Source organism: Poecile atricapillus, chromosome W (assembly GCF_030490865.1).
Source record: "Poecile atricapillus isolate bPoeAtr1 chromosome W, bPoeAtr1.hap1, whole genome shotgun sequence".
NCBI lineage: Eukaryota > Metazoa > Chordata > Aves > Passeriformes > Paridae > Poecile > Poecile atricapillus.
This window is the reverse complement of record NC_081288.1, coordinates 63,434,215-63,449,251: the sequence shown is the minus strand read 5'-3', so window position 1 is coordinate 63,449,251 and position 15,037 is coordinate 63,434,215. Positions and strand designations below refer to the sequence as shown.

Genomic DNA, 15,037 nt, shown 5'->3' with positions numbered 1-15,037 from the left:
TTTGGAGTATCTACTAAGCTTATCTCAGAATAGGCATAGTCATGTTCAAGATAGATGTGTCATTTAAAAAGAAAATACTAAAAACACAAAAGAGATGGTGAGTCTAGCTGTAAGAGTTTTCTTGGCATTAAAGAAATTATTATTATTAACCTGTGGTACAATATCTAAAGGCTACACATAAATATACTCCTATAGTGGTTTCCTTCTTTCCTTTTGTGTTTAACTTGAAATTCATTTTATACTGAAAAAACTTGTGCAGCTGTCCATATCTGAAAGGTAAGAGCTGCTTCACTGAGGCAAAGTATCTAGTTGATGCATCAGTCACCCAAAATTATAAAAACATATCAATACACTTAAAAAACAGATATATTTTACACCTAAAAACCAGCATTAGTAAAGAATGTGCTTGTAGAGTATTCAAAAGTTTAATAATCTTGATTCATTAGACAACATGCATTTATTCTCTATCTTGTGATTTATGAAACTGAAAATGAAATGTCCAACTCTTGGCACCTTCCAGCAAATTGCCTACCTTTTCCCCTTTTAAGAGCTATGAAGAATTTGAATATTCAGTATTTTTCATGGGAAGAGAAAACACTTTATTATCTACTTCATATTTGTCACACTATCTTAAAAAGCCTGTAGCCATAATTCCACCTGAAAAAGCCAATTTCAAACCAAGAAAGGCTAATGTTCATTGATCCTGTCATGGGCCAGTGACATGTTAGCATTGGAAATTCTGCTCATTTGAGTCTAACAATTGATGATCTAGTTAAGTGTGACAGTGAACAGTCTAGCAGACTTTGCTTCCATCAGGAAAAAAATCCATTGCTTTTCAGGTCTACAGAAGATAAATGTTAGATATGTTTGCATTTTTAATGCAAGATTTTAATTGTGAAGTCAACACAATAACTGATTAAATTGGGAAAAGATGAAAATTATGGTAGGGTCACAGGACCCTGAAAACAAGTCCTGGGAGCAGATGAGGCTGGACTACCCAATATATCTTCAAAGAGTGTTCAATAGCCATACTTTGCTACAGTAATCATATCCCAGAAGAAATACTTCAGCTGAGTATTTGTCAAGTTATAACAATCACAGAACTGTGCAACAGCCTGACCTCCCTAGTCCAAGCTTTCATGGGAAAGGGAGCCTTGGTGAGATTATCTAGCACCCTGTCCAGTCACAGCTTGAAAGTGTTCAGTGGTAGGGACTCTACAATCAATTACCTACCAATTCACAAAACATCACTCAGCTTCTTAAAGAAAAAAGCTAGAGTCTCATTCTCATGGCCAATTACATTTCAATTTCTTCTTTACCTTCTGCACACACACACAACTCTAGTGCATTTTTCTTTTTTTTTCTTATGCTGAAGCACAAGGCTACACAGTTGAGTCTTGCAGCCAAAGCCATTCACTAATCCTTAACTATGAATTCTAATATGTGAAGAAAAATTTTATGGTACTGGTACAACACAAAAAGTTCACACTATACTTAATTCATGTAATGACATAGGTTTTCCACTATGGTCCATTTTGCATGACATAAATTGCAGATACTCAAGTATTTAAGCTTGAAAAAACACTCATTTGGTGCACACACACTTAACCATTAGTCTTTGTCCTGGCCATGGTATGTCCTGGTATAACTATCTGTTCCTTATCATATGAACATATTTTAATTGTAACATCCACTGGCATGAGAAAAAGCTCTAAATCCAAACTATTTCAGACTTGCATTTACACCACTGACACCTAAAACTTCTTTCAAAGGAAGACAGCTATTCTTTCAGAAATATTTGTGTGTCTATTCTTATTGATACACAAATTGAAGAATTTTAATGACACCAAACCAGTCTAGCCAACATTTTGTTAAAACTAACATCCACCTGCAGTTCAGCTTTAAGAACATCTTCTAAAAGAAGATATAGCAGCTGACACACAAATCTTCTGGTGGTCTTCACTCTGAGGTTCTCAATGATGATGCCTGGTACCAAGTGGAACAATTTAGAACTGCAGCATAACTGTTCTGCAACATCAGAAGAGTCTAAGGTTTTTTCAAAGTTCTCCTTGGATGCTTGTATGAGAATATGTGAACTGTATCCCTACAACGTTCAGCAAATACAGAAGTTTCTAAAGATAGCTTCTTTAACCCAAAAATAGAGTAGCAATAAAGTAGGCCATTTGAACAGGTTTAGTGCTGGCTCACATCTGTGACTAAGTCCTAGCAAAATTATCCTTAAAATTACTTTACTAACTCCTCCATGGTTCCAACTGACAATCAAAATGCTTCACCACTACCCATATTCTTGTGTCTGGGAAGGTGAAAATCAATGGAAGACAGCACCAGCATAGATAGGTCGGAAAAAAGTTCCTCCTAATGTCACTGATACAAAGTAATCAGGACACAATGATACAGAAAGGCCTCTTTTACCTATGGGTAAAACTTTTGGCTCAAGGGATCCATCCAATATATCCAAGAACAAAGCCAGCACTTTTGCCTATAAGATAAAGGCCCTGAAAACTTACACAAATTTTGAAAACCTCTAAATTCATATTTTACAGTCCTCTAGTTAAGCATTTCAACAATAATATTCCAGAACATATTCAATGATTGCAGGATTTGGAGGCAAGTTTTTGTAAGGCTTTCTTATCTTAACACAGATAACCAGTAACTCTGTATCAAGTTCTGAATTCTAGACAAAATGAGAAGAAATCAAATAACAAATTGTTACATGATTTTTTCAAATACCTAACTTCCTGCTTAAATATTTAAGTTTCAGCAGTCTAGCTCTAGATAAAATTCCAAGCTGTTGCATTTTCATTTTAAGTATTTGACATATATATGCCAAATCCCTACTAGAACTTGTCTTTCACCTGAGATGATTTTTTTTCCCACCCCCTTGGGACAGAAAAACAACTGGGAAACAAGACATCAATGTCTTTTAAAACTTTTGTAATTAGACTTCCAGCAGCCCTTTCAGTATTCACAGCTACATAAATTCTAGTGTCAGAGCCTATGTGCAGTATGCTATTCTTTGCACATTCCAATAATCCTCACAAGCCACTTCAGCTGACTAGACTAGAGAAACTAGAGAAAGTAGCTCAAATATAATTCATTCTGGGAAGCAATATGGAGATTCCTGGAGGATTGTAACAACAGTTAAGAAAGCAATTTAACAAGAGCTGTAAGTTCTACATTGCTTATTTCTCCCCACTTGCAGGGTTGAACACTGCACAAGTTAATTGCTATTGCATTACAAAGAGTGTTTCACAAGATTTTCATAAAAGCTTTTTTTTTCTGAAATGAGATTACATAACTTTGTTCTCTAAATATTCATTGCAATAAAAAAAGGAAGGATTAATGTGATACATTTTTCCTTGGCAAATTCAAAACATATTTTGAGAAGCATTTTTATAAAAAACTTCATCTTTAAAGAGTCAATTTGTACAACAGATTTTCATGGTATTTCATGGTATTTTTCCTACCTAATAATAAATTGCATTCCACTAAGCTAGATAAATTAGATGCTTTACACAACCCTGAAAATTAAAAAAAAAACACACTATAAACTTCAAAACTGAAATACTAACATCATTCACAACTCAGACATTCATATCAAAAGATATTATACTGGGATATCAATATTCACTCAGAAAATATAGTATTTTATCCACATGCATGAAATAACCCATATGTGAAGTAAATACGGCATGTGCAAAAAATAAAACACATAAATCCAATTAAATACCTTTAGATGTACTTGAAAACTTTGAAACCTGTTCATCCCTTTCTTGCTGCACAATAAGATACCTTTGTAGTGGCATAAAAACTTCTAAAATTATTACTGTAAAACCAGTAATTTTGTTCAGCCACACATTAATTACATGCTAAATTTAGCACTACTTTCCCTTAATTACACAAAGGGTTTCTGCAATGCCTAACAACAAATAGAAACAAAGGTGCTTCCTATCCAGCCTCTTTTGCAAGAAAGCGGAGAAGCGCTAAAGGGGAGATCTCCAATACCAGTTTTAATTTCTGTACAGTGCTAGTAAAAAACCCCAGCTAAGTGGATCTCTGTAGAAAGAGAAATATCCTCATATTTTATCAGACTAATCAAAGTCTAAAGCATAGAAACTACAGGTTATCTTGCACAGCCCAAAATAAATTCAGAATCACTGTATCATACTTGTTTCATCTATTCGAGACTCTCAGTTACAGAAATGTTTGGGGCTGACCTGACAACAATTAACATTGTATAGCACAGATTTTACTCATGACACTACAATACCACAGGATTTACCTTCTACCAGAAACTATGGAGAGCCTATGCTAAAACCACAGGAATTTGAATTGATATAGACTAAACCCACATGTTACTCTCTGATATAGGGATACAAATCAAAGCAGAAGCAGCTGCTTACATACTACTTTGGACAAAGAATTTCTTAGCCAAATTTAAATCAATTTTAAGATCAAATCTCATTTCAAATAAATTTTAAGGTTCACATACAGATAATTTAAAACTATACGGATTGTCCTTTAATCTCCTCAAATTTGGGTATATGAACATAAACAATAAATTTGGTCCTAGCTTAATGAACAGACAAGACATTCATGACATCCCAGGCACCTTTCCCAGTGCAGATAACAATTAAACAAAGAAAATCACAAAATGTTCTGCAATACTGTTCTAAGATTTCTCTGCTAGCCAATCTAAGCACCTGCCTAAAGAAAAATAAATCTGGTGGAATAGTAATTCACTCTGAATAGTCAAGAAATCAGACTGGACAGTATCACAGTACAAAAGTAATAAGAATCCAACTAAATCTATTCTTGAATTCTCAAATTCCAGTAATTCTAAAAAAACTGAAAACCAAACACAACCAATCAACAACAACAACAAAAAAAAAACCCTAAAAATCACTCCAACAAAACCCAAACAAAAAACCCAAATGAAAAAAAAAAAACCTCACAAAACCAAAAAGCACATAAAAGAAACACCCAAAAACACAAACCCAAAGACGTTTCAGTAAGGTAGGGAAGCAGTTTTTCCTTTCTCAGTCTAGGAAATTATAGCAATGGCATGGGTTTTTGTACACCTAGATTTTACCCGAGGAAAAGGAAAAAAAATGGAAAGAAAATACTAACTCTATTAAATTTGATCCTTTCCACAAAATTGCATCAATTTTGGAAATTAAATATTGAATTGAAATTCAAATCTACTTCTTCAAAACTTGGTTTAACAATAATGTGCTAACAGTTCATAATGTGCTAATCTCAGTCATCTGCTAAGAGTTTCAAAACAATTATTTAGGATTCACTTTTTTTTCCTATAAATACTGTATTTCATTACATAAGAATAAAATATCAGCATTAAACCTTAGAAACACCTACAGTATTTAGAAGTGAATATTCTAAAAGTAATTTTAGATTACTTAATTTTAGATTAATTTTGGCTCCTTTCCATTTGGAACTTCAATACTTCAGAAAGTATTTCAATTGTTTTCTGGTTACTTCCACTCCAAAATATTTTAATCATAAATTCAAGAAAACACTCACAAACACATTTACCTTTAAATTGATGGATTTAATATAATTTTATACTTGTTTCCTATTCACCCATGTATTTAAAATTGGTAAAACTCAAGAAACAAGATAAAGGATATGTGCAATTCCCTTAACCATAGACAGTGTAAGGGCTGAGCCTGAGTGAAGAAGTGTCATATCTTTCTCGGTTGTATTTCAGCTGCTCAGGTAGCTTCAGCTGCCAGGGCAAACAGCAATGTTGCATTTATATCCATTCCATTTCCCTTCCTTTATTACACCTGACCATCTTCAGCATGCATCTGATTATAAAAACACTTATACAGAGACTTGTTTACATACAGGTCAACTTTACAGAAATTATTCACTGCACTACACAGCTCAGTACATGGCCTGATCACTTGGTTATGGCATAAATTCATTCCACTGACAGTGACCGATATTGTTTGTGCCACATCCCCAGTCATCCCTCTTAAGTCATCCCTATGCCATCGATTTTGTTTGGGAAGTCAGGTGCAAAGCTTTATCCAGCTGAAAATGACTCTGCGAAAAAATAAAAAGTTTCTTTCTGGACCAGAGAATCGACCCCAGACACAGCACAGCCAGATAAACACAACCACCACGGAGTACATAGCGAGAACAAATAGCTGAGCATCACTGAAAAACTTTGATTTCCTGTTTTAGTCACAATACAGACTATCACTGGTTTTGAAGTAACTTATCACTGTGAGTAAAAGCAGCAACAAACTTTGGAGATAGTTTAACATGCTACAAAATGTTATGCTAACACAAAGAATAAGCAAGTACACAGACTACACCCAAGACACACTTCAGGAAAATGGCTGGCGCCCTGAAAGAAAGACAAAAAGATTTTTTCATTGCTTATGTGTAAGCAGAAGGCATACAAGTAAGAGATCATATTATTGCCTTTAGGAATGTAAGTCAAGTCTACTTAATAACACTGAAACTTCACTGTACATGTCACACAGCTGAAGAGTTTGTATGTGGTTATGCAGGGAGAGAAGACTGGTCAAGAAAGGAGTGGTGACACTTCTGCAATATTCATTACTCATTTGAAATATTAGCAACTTTAAAGAACACTTAACACTCCGCAGACATTCTGCACCACATGAGCACTGACTGGTATTTACCAGAGGCCACTAATGCACACTAAACAACACAGCACACACAGCTCCTTCTGCAACAAGCTGCTGTGGGAAGGAGAATGGCACATTATTGTGGGGTCCTTTGGTCCTACCCATGTATGTTGCACGTTTCACCTTCCCTACTCCAAAATTTGTATGGGATTTATAGGTGACACTGTCCTAACTCAAATAGCACATTGCATTCACCACGAAGGAACTCCATGCATCCATACCTCAAAAGAGAATGGATGACAGAACTAGAAGTGACTACATGTCCTGAGCTCAGCTTCGGCAATCTGATAACATAATATTACTTCAGTATTATTTTAATATTATTATATCATGCAAGAATAACAGATAATCACTCAAAACCTTTTTTAATAGCTGTCCCCAAAGCCACATTAGAAGAAGAAAATCACATTACCTACAGAAACCTCTATGTGAAGTGGAAAAGAGGGAAAGTTCACAGTAACAAATATAACAAAAGCTAGGAATGACAGAAGATAGCAGAATGAACACAGAAATAGTTGTATTGGTAGACTGCAAATATATTTAAAGCTCCTTTATTATCCTTACTGCAACAATCTTTGCAACAATGCTATCATTCACTTTAATGTAGTAACAAAGGCAGAGAAGTTGAATGTTGACAAATAATCTTATTTGCGTGATGTGATTATTAGCCTTCAAATGAGAAATTAAAAGGACTTAGAAGCCCAAGCCAGCTTTTGTTCAAGAATTGTAATATATAATTTGGGATGCTCCAGCATGCTCAGCACAAAGAAACACCCTGACAATGCCCAGGCATTCCCTCCTTCATGCTCCTGAAGGGAGCCTTTCCTCCATTCCTGGAAAATTACCTGAGGTGGTACAGAATTACCTCCAGGTCTTGGCTATGCCCCTCCTGCCTACTGCATAAATTAACCTGTCCTGGCCAGAACCAGAACAAGTCAATTAGAACAAGTGAGATTACATCTGAACACACCAAGTTGATAATTATTACATAGTAAAAAGAAAGATACTATACAACCAAATTCTTAGCATAACTTTCTTTTTATGAGGACACCACCCCGAGTAACAATGACTATGCTGTCAGCGTTTCAACAGAGCACTGAACTTGCTTTCACAAGGTATTCTGATCAAGATACTGAATAATACAAGCTCAGTATATTACATTTATTTTAAGCTCTGAAAAGACAGAGCCAAGAAACCTTACAAAGCTGGATGTGTTCACCAAGCTACTGCTAAGCAATCTACCGTTATTATTGGTGACCTGTGAACAGATCAGGAACCATGACTGATCTACTGCCCAGACAAGTTTGAAAAAAGCCTGAGGAAATATAAGACCAAAAGCAGTGCTGATAAACCTATCTGGACTGTTTGCTGAAATGAGCACCACCTAAAGATCCTAGTTTTCAATTCACATTGGATTCTACCAAGAGAAAGTTTAATTTCCCTATCTCATAAATATGAACTAATATTTTAAGCATCAAGTTTGAGGAAGTAGAGAGAACACTCAGATGAACTTGCTCAATGAACTGTAGGATATAAGTAAAGTGCTGTTAGGTAGGCAGCTGGAAGTATATATTATCTGACTATACATCAGAGAGATTACCCTGCAGAGAGATTACCCTATTAGATGCAGCAGGACTAATTAGCTAGCTGGGCACCTAAGAGGGTGGTGGTAGACTCTACATCCATTTTATCTAAATGGAAATTTTCTTTGTGGATGTATCAAATTCCAACAGGGATTCATTCACACAAGTCCTATGGATGGTCTTTTTCAGAAAACATCAGATGATTACAAATGTTTTTTTCCTGGATTAAAATCTATTAATCATTCTTTTGCATTTCTTCTGCATACTATTAGCAATTGGATAATCAACCTAATTACGTATTTTAAGAGCAGCAGCAATTAAAATTTGTTTAATCAAATGATATCAAATATCTTAAAATGTCTATAGAATGCTAATGCATGATCCACATACCCAAACCGACTATTCATTAAAGCCATCTCCAACACATGCTCCTGAGGATATGGCCAAATGTGCAGCCCAAGAAGGACGCCACAGTGGAGCCATGAAAGCGCAAGGGAGACTGTGACTCCACCATGGGAAGCTCAGGCTGGAGCAGGCTCCTGGCAGGACCTGTGACCTTGTGGGGGACACACACTGGAGCGGGCTGTTCCTGAAGGACTGACCCCCTGGAAAGGACCCACACCAGAGCAGTTTGTGAAGAACTGTAGCCTGAGAGAAGGACTCATGTTGTAGAAGTTTGTGGAGAGCTGTCTCCTGTGGGAGGGACCCCGCTCCAGAGTGGAAGAGCGAGTTTCTGGAGAGAAAGAGTGTGAGGAGTAAAGAGTAGCTGAGGTAAATGTGTGAAGAACTGACTGCAACCCCCATTCCTTGTCACCCTGTGGCACTCAGGCAGAAAAATCAGGAGTGAAGTTGAGCCTGTGAAAAAGGGAAGGGTTGGTTGAAGGTGTTTTAAGATTTGGGTTTATTTCTCACTAACCTACTCCGACTTGATTTGCAATAAGTCAGATTAATTTCCCTGAATCGAGTATGTTCTGCCCATGATCATAACTGGAGCGTGATCTCTCTCTCTCTCTCTGTCCTTATCTCAACTTGTGAGTCTTTTGTTATAGTTTCTCTGCCATGTCCAGCTGAGGAAAGTAATAAGGTTGCTTGGTGGGCAGCTGGCTCCAACTATGGTCATCTCACCATAGGCAATCAATGACAGTTACAGAATAAAGCTTTTTTTCACTTAACTTTCCATTTAGAGCTCTGTTTGCTTAAGACAGTGTGCTTTTAAGTGTGCTTTGGGAAGTGGTACTGTGAATCAAAAGTTATTGCCTGATCATACTTTATCCATATGTGCAGGTTACTACTACTTCCAGTCACACCAGTTTTCAAAAACAACAAAAACCTCATTTCTGAGAGTCCTAAAATAATAAGTGAGAAGGCAATACTCCCAGGTGTGGGAGTTTTGCAACAGTTTCTAAGAATTTATTTGTCCAAAAGAGGAAAAGCTAACCACTCAATTTATTTCTCTCTGTATCTGAGACTAGACTGACAGCATTCTTGATATGAAGCTCTCTAACACATGAAAACTAAAGAAAAGTTGTGTAAAGGAAATAGTTGCCCAGTTTCTCCTATATAAAACAGCATGTTCACATTTTGGAATGGAACCACAACCTCACTCAACAAAGTAAGAACTTAGGAATAATTTCCTTCAAATTAATTTCGTCTAGACATTAAAGCAAGCTGCTCAGCAGCTCCTACAAGTTAAGCACAATTGTATGTTGACCAGATAGATATCAGATTACTCTGAGTGCTTAGATTATTTCAGTTAACTGAAAAATGAGTTTTGAAGCTTTTATCTTTAACTATCAAGGGATGAAGAGAACCTGAATACTTTTGAAAAAATGTTTTTAAGAATATTATTCAAGGACTGTGGAAGTAAGCATGCCTACAAGCTGATGTTGCATACATGTGGTTCCATTAAATAGTTAATTTAACAGATCTGTACCTGTTTATTATCCATATATCATTTCTCCCAAAAAGAAAGCAACATTGTTCCACTCAGCAGGGAGGTAGGTATCTGTCACACTGCCAAGAAAGCCTCAATTAAGGGAGAGGATGAGAGGCGTAAGTCAAACCAAAACCATGTCCCATTTGTCCTATGACTCACTGCAGATTTATTTATTGAAATCTGTACTTCACATTACCCCTTTTAAAAAGGGCATATTAAGCATATTCACCCTGCACATTTTCTTTAACCTATTAAGTCAAAAATTAGAAAAATATCCAGCTCATTATATTCTTTGTCATACTATTCTAAAGTTAATCAAGTATAGCTGTGCATCTGCTATTGAGAATAAAAAAAAAAAGAAATTAAAAAAATTCTTCTTTTGATATTCAGCTACTATTACTATGCCAGGTAAGAAGTTCTGTACAAGTTGGTTTTGTAAACCAAAACCCTGGATGTGAGATGCCAGGCACAAAAACTCTGCTAGGCCTTTCACAGCCCAGTCAACATACACATTTTCTTGCTGCAATCACCAGGTAGCAACAGACTTGCCTAGTATATGGGAGAGATTAATGTAATCATACATGAAAGTCAGTTTATGAGCCCTGTTTGTGCTACTCATGCACAAAGACACAACAAAATAAGACAGAAAGAACACCTTCTACAACAAGGACTTCAGGATGAACAGTACAGTAACAACAAGGTCAGCCAGCAAACAACTTATTACTTTATATCTAAAGCTAAGAGTTTGCAAGTACATCAGGATTCTGTGGAACATTAATCACAACAGGCATGAAGAAGATAATTAGAACATACTTGTGAACTCCTCTGAGTTTGCACTGTCACAGTCTGAGTGGCGACCATTTTCAGGGCATATATTATGTTACATTTACAAGTTTATGCCAAAAGATGATAAAAAATCCAGTCTTTTTGGTTTCAGTAAAACTCTGTCAAATATTTAATAATACCATATACACTTCTCATTCTCACAATTTCTGTTGTTTATACTGTTGTCTGGTTTGTCATTCACTGCCCTAGGGTATGTGATAAAAGACAAAGAAGATTATTCAAAAATTTTGGTCTGTAGATGCCTTGGAATTAGTTCTTAAAGCAGAGTCCTATGCAAGCAAAAAAGTTAAAAATATGCACTGCCCAAAGCCAAAAAGTTTGAGATACAGGTTTCCAATACTAGCAAAATATTTACAATACCTTGTGTAAACCAGAACAGATTTTAAATATTTGCATAATCTAAAAATTTGAACCAAACCACCTTACTTAAAGCCTGAGAGACATTTTCTTTTTGCCTTGGAGCTCTTTACTGTGCAGCATCACAATAGCCATGTTAGTTCTACCCCTATTTACTAATTAGGGCTGGGAACCTCCTCAAATATTGACACATCCTGTCCACCAAGATTCACAGGATTCTAAGCAAGTACACCAGTGGCTCAAGAAGAATCTCTCACACTCCAAGGAGCATTCATCAAGGCAGATTCTAGACCAATATCATTAGAGAAATTTGGATTATTCCCCTCCCCTAAGCAAGGCACCTTAAAGGATAACACATAAATGAACAGTATTCAAGTCTTGTAACAAATTGGAACTACGGAGGCTGTGAACCAACCCCAGAATACAGCAGCTGCTTTACTGTCAACTCCAGGGTATTCTTCTCAACCCCAGTGAGCCAACCAGCCATGTAACAGTCATATTAAATACAGCATTCTATTCAATCACAGAATACTTAACTCGATTTATCTCAGCACAGTTACATCACTCTTTTATTTCCTACTTCTTCCTTTTCATCTCCTGGGAATAGTTCATCTTTACATTAAGTCAAAAATCAGTAACTGGATTTAGTTGAAAGGAACAATGTCACCGCTTGAAGTTCTGGGGATTATGACAGATTTTGAATTAAATCCCATGTTACAAAGAAGTTGCTATTCTCACAGACTAGTTTTAAATTCAAGCATTAAATTCACTTCATTCCAGGTCTCAGGCAACAAGAAATTAATTAAATCATAGTATTTTAAAAAAAAGCAGGTTTCTAAGAACCAAAAAGGCACTCATGTATTAGTTGATCGGGACATTTAAAAAAATATATTAAAAAAAAAACAAACCAAACCAAACTAAACCCGACCTTCAATCTGCATCTACTCTTCTCCTGGCTTAATGTATGAGAAGATAAAATTCTTCCAACAGCTACTACGCTAAGAAAACCAGGTATCAACTCAGAAACAGAAAGCTACATTTTAGCTACTATGTATTACAACACAGATTTGTACAAGCACAGGCAACTTTTGACTGGCAGCACAGCTAAGAATTTCATCCAATTTCTGCAGTAAGCACGAAATTTTCTAGGCCTGCATTTATAGCCTCCCATTCAACCCACAGTCACCTTCAGGCTCATTTTAACCACAATCAGGGAGGCACAGAATTGACATATGGACATCTTTAAGCACGTAGCTCACTTAGCTCTAGAGCAGGAAAAGGTGCCTATATGCTTCACAGATAGACCAGGAGAACAAAACTTCTCACTCCTGACATTAATTCATCCAAACATGTCACCTGGTAAAAGTAACAGGTTCACTGATTTCAGACCAACATTCAAGTGGCTTGTCACAAGAAAAGAAAGTAGACATCTACCCACTAGAAAAATATATCCTCTAGGTATTTTCTGAAGGCACTGTTTAATAACATTTAATAACATAATGATCTAGACCACAGTCAAAAGGCCATTTTATTATAATGGTATTTCAAAGGCACAAAAAAAAAATTTTTATTTTTTTTAATCCAGATTTGTAAACGACTCCCCAAGGGCATTTGGAACACTTGACCACAGAACAGTCACATCAAGCACCTGCACACCTCTCCTGCTTGCCACACTGAAGCTGTGGTGTACAGAGATCGGGGATCTCTAAAATGATGCTGCACTCTGCTCAACAGACATGCTCCTTATGCTAATACATGCTCCTATTTAAGCTGATTCAGTTATAATTGGGAGAATATTACTACTATCTTTGAAGGCAAACTGCAAGTTTGACAAAATATAATTTCAAGCAGGTACAGGTATAAAATAACCAGCACATGAGCGCTTGGTGTTAATAACCTTAATAGTAAGGAATGCAATTAACAAGTTTTGACCATCTGAAACACAGCTGGCAAACTTAGTTACGGCTCACCTTTAAGCAGAAATAAAAGCCATAATGTCATGTGTGACCACCCTACCCAAGAAAGCAACGAAGTGCTGCTTTTCCAGTGGTCTCATCACAGACATATGAGAATGATCCTTGTGTTGCACTAAATCCAGAATGAAAACTCAGTTGCTTACATAATGCAGCTTTCACTATGGCTCTTATAATAATGCACTACTATTCATTTAACTTTTAAAAGCAGGGGAAAGATTTTTGGCTTTAAAGAAGAGCTGAAAAGATGCCGGCATTAAATCCAAATTAGTAGAAGGGAATCCTCACCCACCCCCCAATAGCAAGAGAGAACAGTCTCGTGGCAGCCTTTTAAGCAGGAGATAATGGAGCACAACAGAAACAAAAGTGCCTAGCATACCCACGGCTCATTTTTTTTCCCCCAGTCTGTATGAAATGATCAAACTTACACAAACATGTACAGGAAACTTGAGCAGTGGTGTACTAGTTTTAAATTATCCTACCTAATTTACGATTTTAATCAAGTAATCCAAGCGTTTAAAACCACAAGACTGCATTTAGTTTTCAAACTGTTCACTTTACAAAGCACAGTATATGGCACTTGCGTCCTTCTGGCTTCCTTTAGTGCTCAGGCAAAAGGATGACGCCTCAGAAGACTGAATCTATCAGCTTCTGAGTCAATCCAAGCAGAGGGAGCTGAGAAAGACAGATACAGCCAGCCAAGCAGACACTACACATCCTGTTCTTCTGTAACCAGGTAGCCTCAGTGCACATAAAGAGATGTCTGTCTCTCACACAGGCGTTTTGGGCTGGGACATGAGTAGATTCTTTCCACGGGCCAAAAAAGGGAAAATCAAGATAGAAGGAGGCAACGGCAAGACCAAGAACCTTGACTGAGCTGGGTCATTACCAGTACTCAGGAGGCCCTGAGCTGTTTAAAACTTCACTCTTCCCCGTAGAAACACCTCCTCCCACCAAATCAGCATCGTTACCTGCCATCATCCGAGGCGCCGGGATTTCACAGCCGGGAGGGAAAACCCAGCTGCTCAAGTTTAGGACTCTATCCTCTCCTTCTTTTCCTCCCCAAACCAAAGCCGCCGCCACCACCGAGTGGTGACCGAGTGGGTCACTAAACTTCCCCGAGCAGGGAGCTCACCCCTTCTACAGGAACCGAGCCAGTGTCGTCATCCCTCGCAAGCTCCAGCCCTGCCCTTCCCCGCCTGGCGCCGTGGAAGGAGAGCCTCACCTTCCCCGCGCCCGCCGCAGCGGCAGCCCCGGAGCAGCGGGGGGTGGACGGCCCGCACCCAGCGGGGTCCTCGGGGGTCGTCCCCTGGCCCGACCCCCTCGGCCAGACCCCAGCACGGGCAGCGCTGCCGGCGCAGCGGCAGCAGCGGCTTCCCCCGCCAGGACCCATCGCCCGCCATTGCCCATTGGCTCCGACGGGGATCCCAACCCAGCTCCCAGCTCGAGCCTCTCCCTGGGGCGTGGAATGGCCCTCACCTGCAACGCCGGGACCTGCCTGTCGCCAGTGCCCGGCGGGGGTGGGGGTGACGAGATGGCGAGAGCGCGGCGGAACCGACCGGACCCCTGCGTTCCGACCGCCGCTGCGGCCGCCGCCCCCGCCTGCCCCCTGGCGCCCGCCCAGCCGCCTTCCCATTG

The 15,037-nt window shown here is 38.2% G+C and overlaps 1 protein-coding gene across 5 annotated transcripts in view; it reads right to left on the bottom strand.

Annotated features, from left to right (window-relative positions):
• The window catches only part of LOC131591464 (protein kinase C and casein kinase substrate in neurons protein 2), a 53,920-nt gene extending 38,883 nt beyond the window's left edge, over positions 1 to 15,037 (bottom strand). For 3 of the 5 annotated variants that reach the window (XM_058862196.1, XM_058862198.1, XM_058862199.1), the window contains exon 1: positions 14,879 to 15,037. The gene's annotated coding sequence lies outside the window, so the exon portion shown is untranslated. Of the gene's footprint in view, positions 1 to 14,370; positions 14,482 to 14,878 lie in introns of those variants that run through there. The other 2 variants (XM_058862200.1, XM_058862197.1) reach the window with 2 other exon arrangements.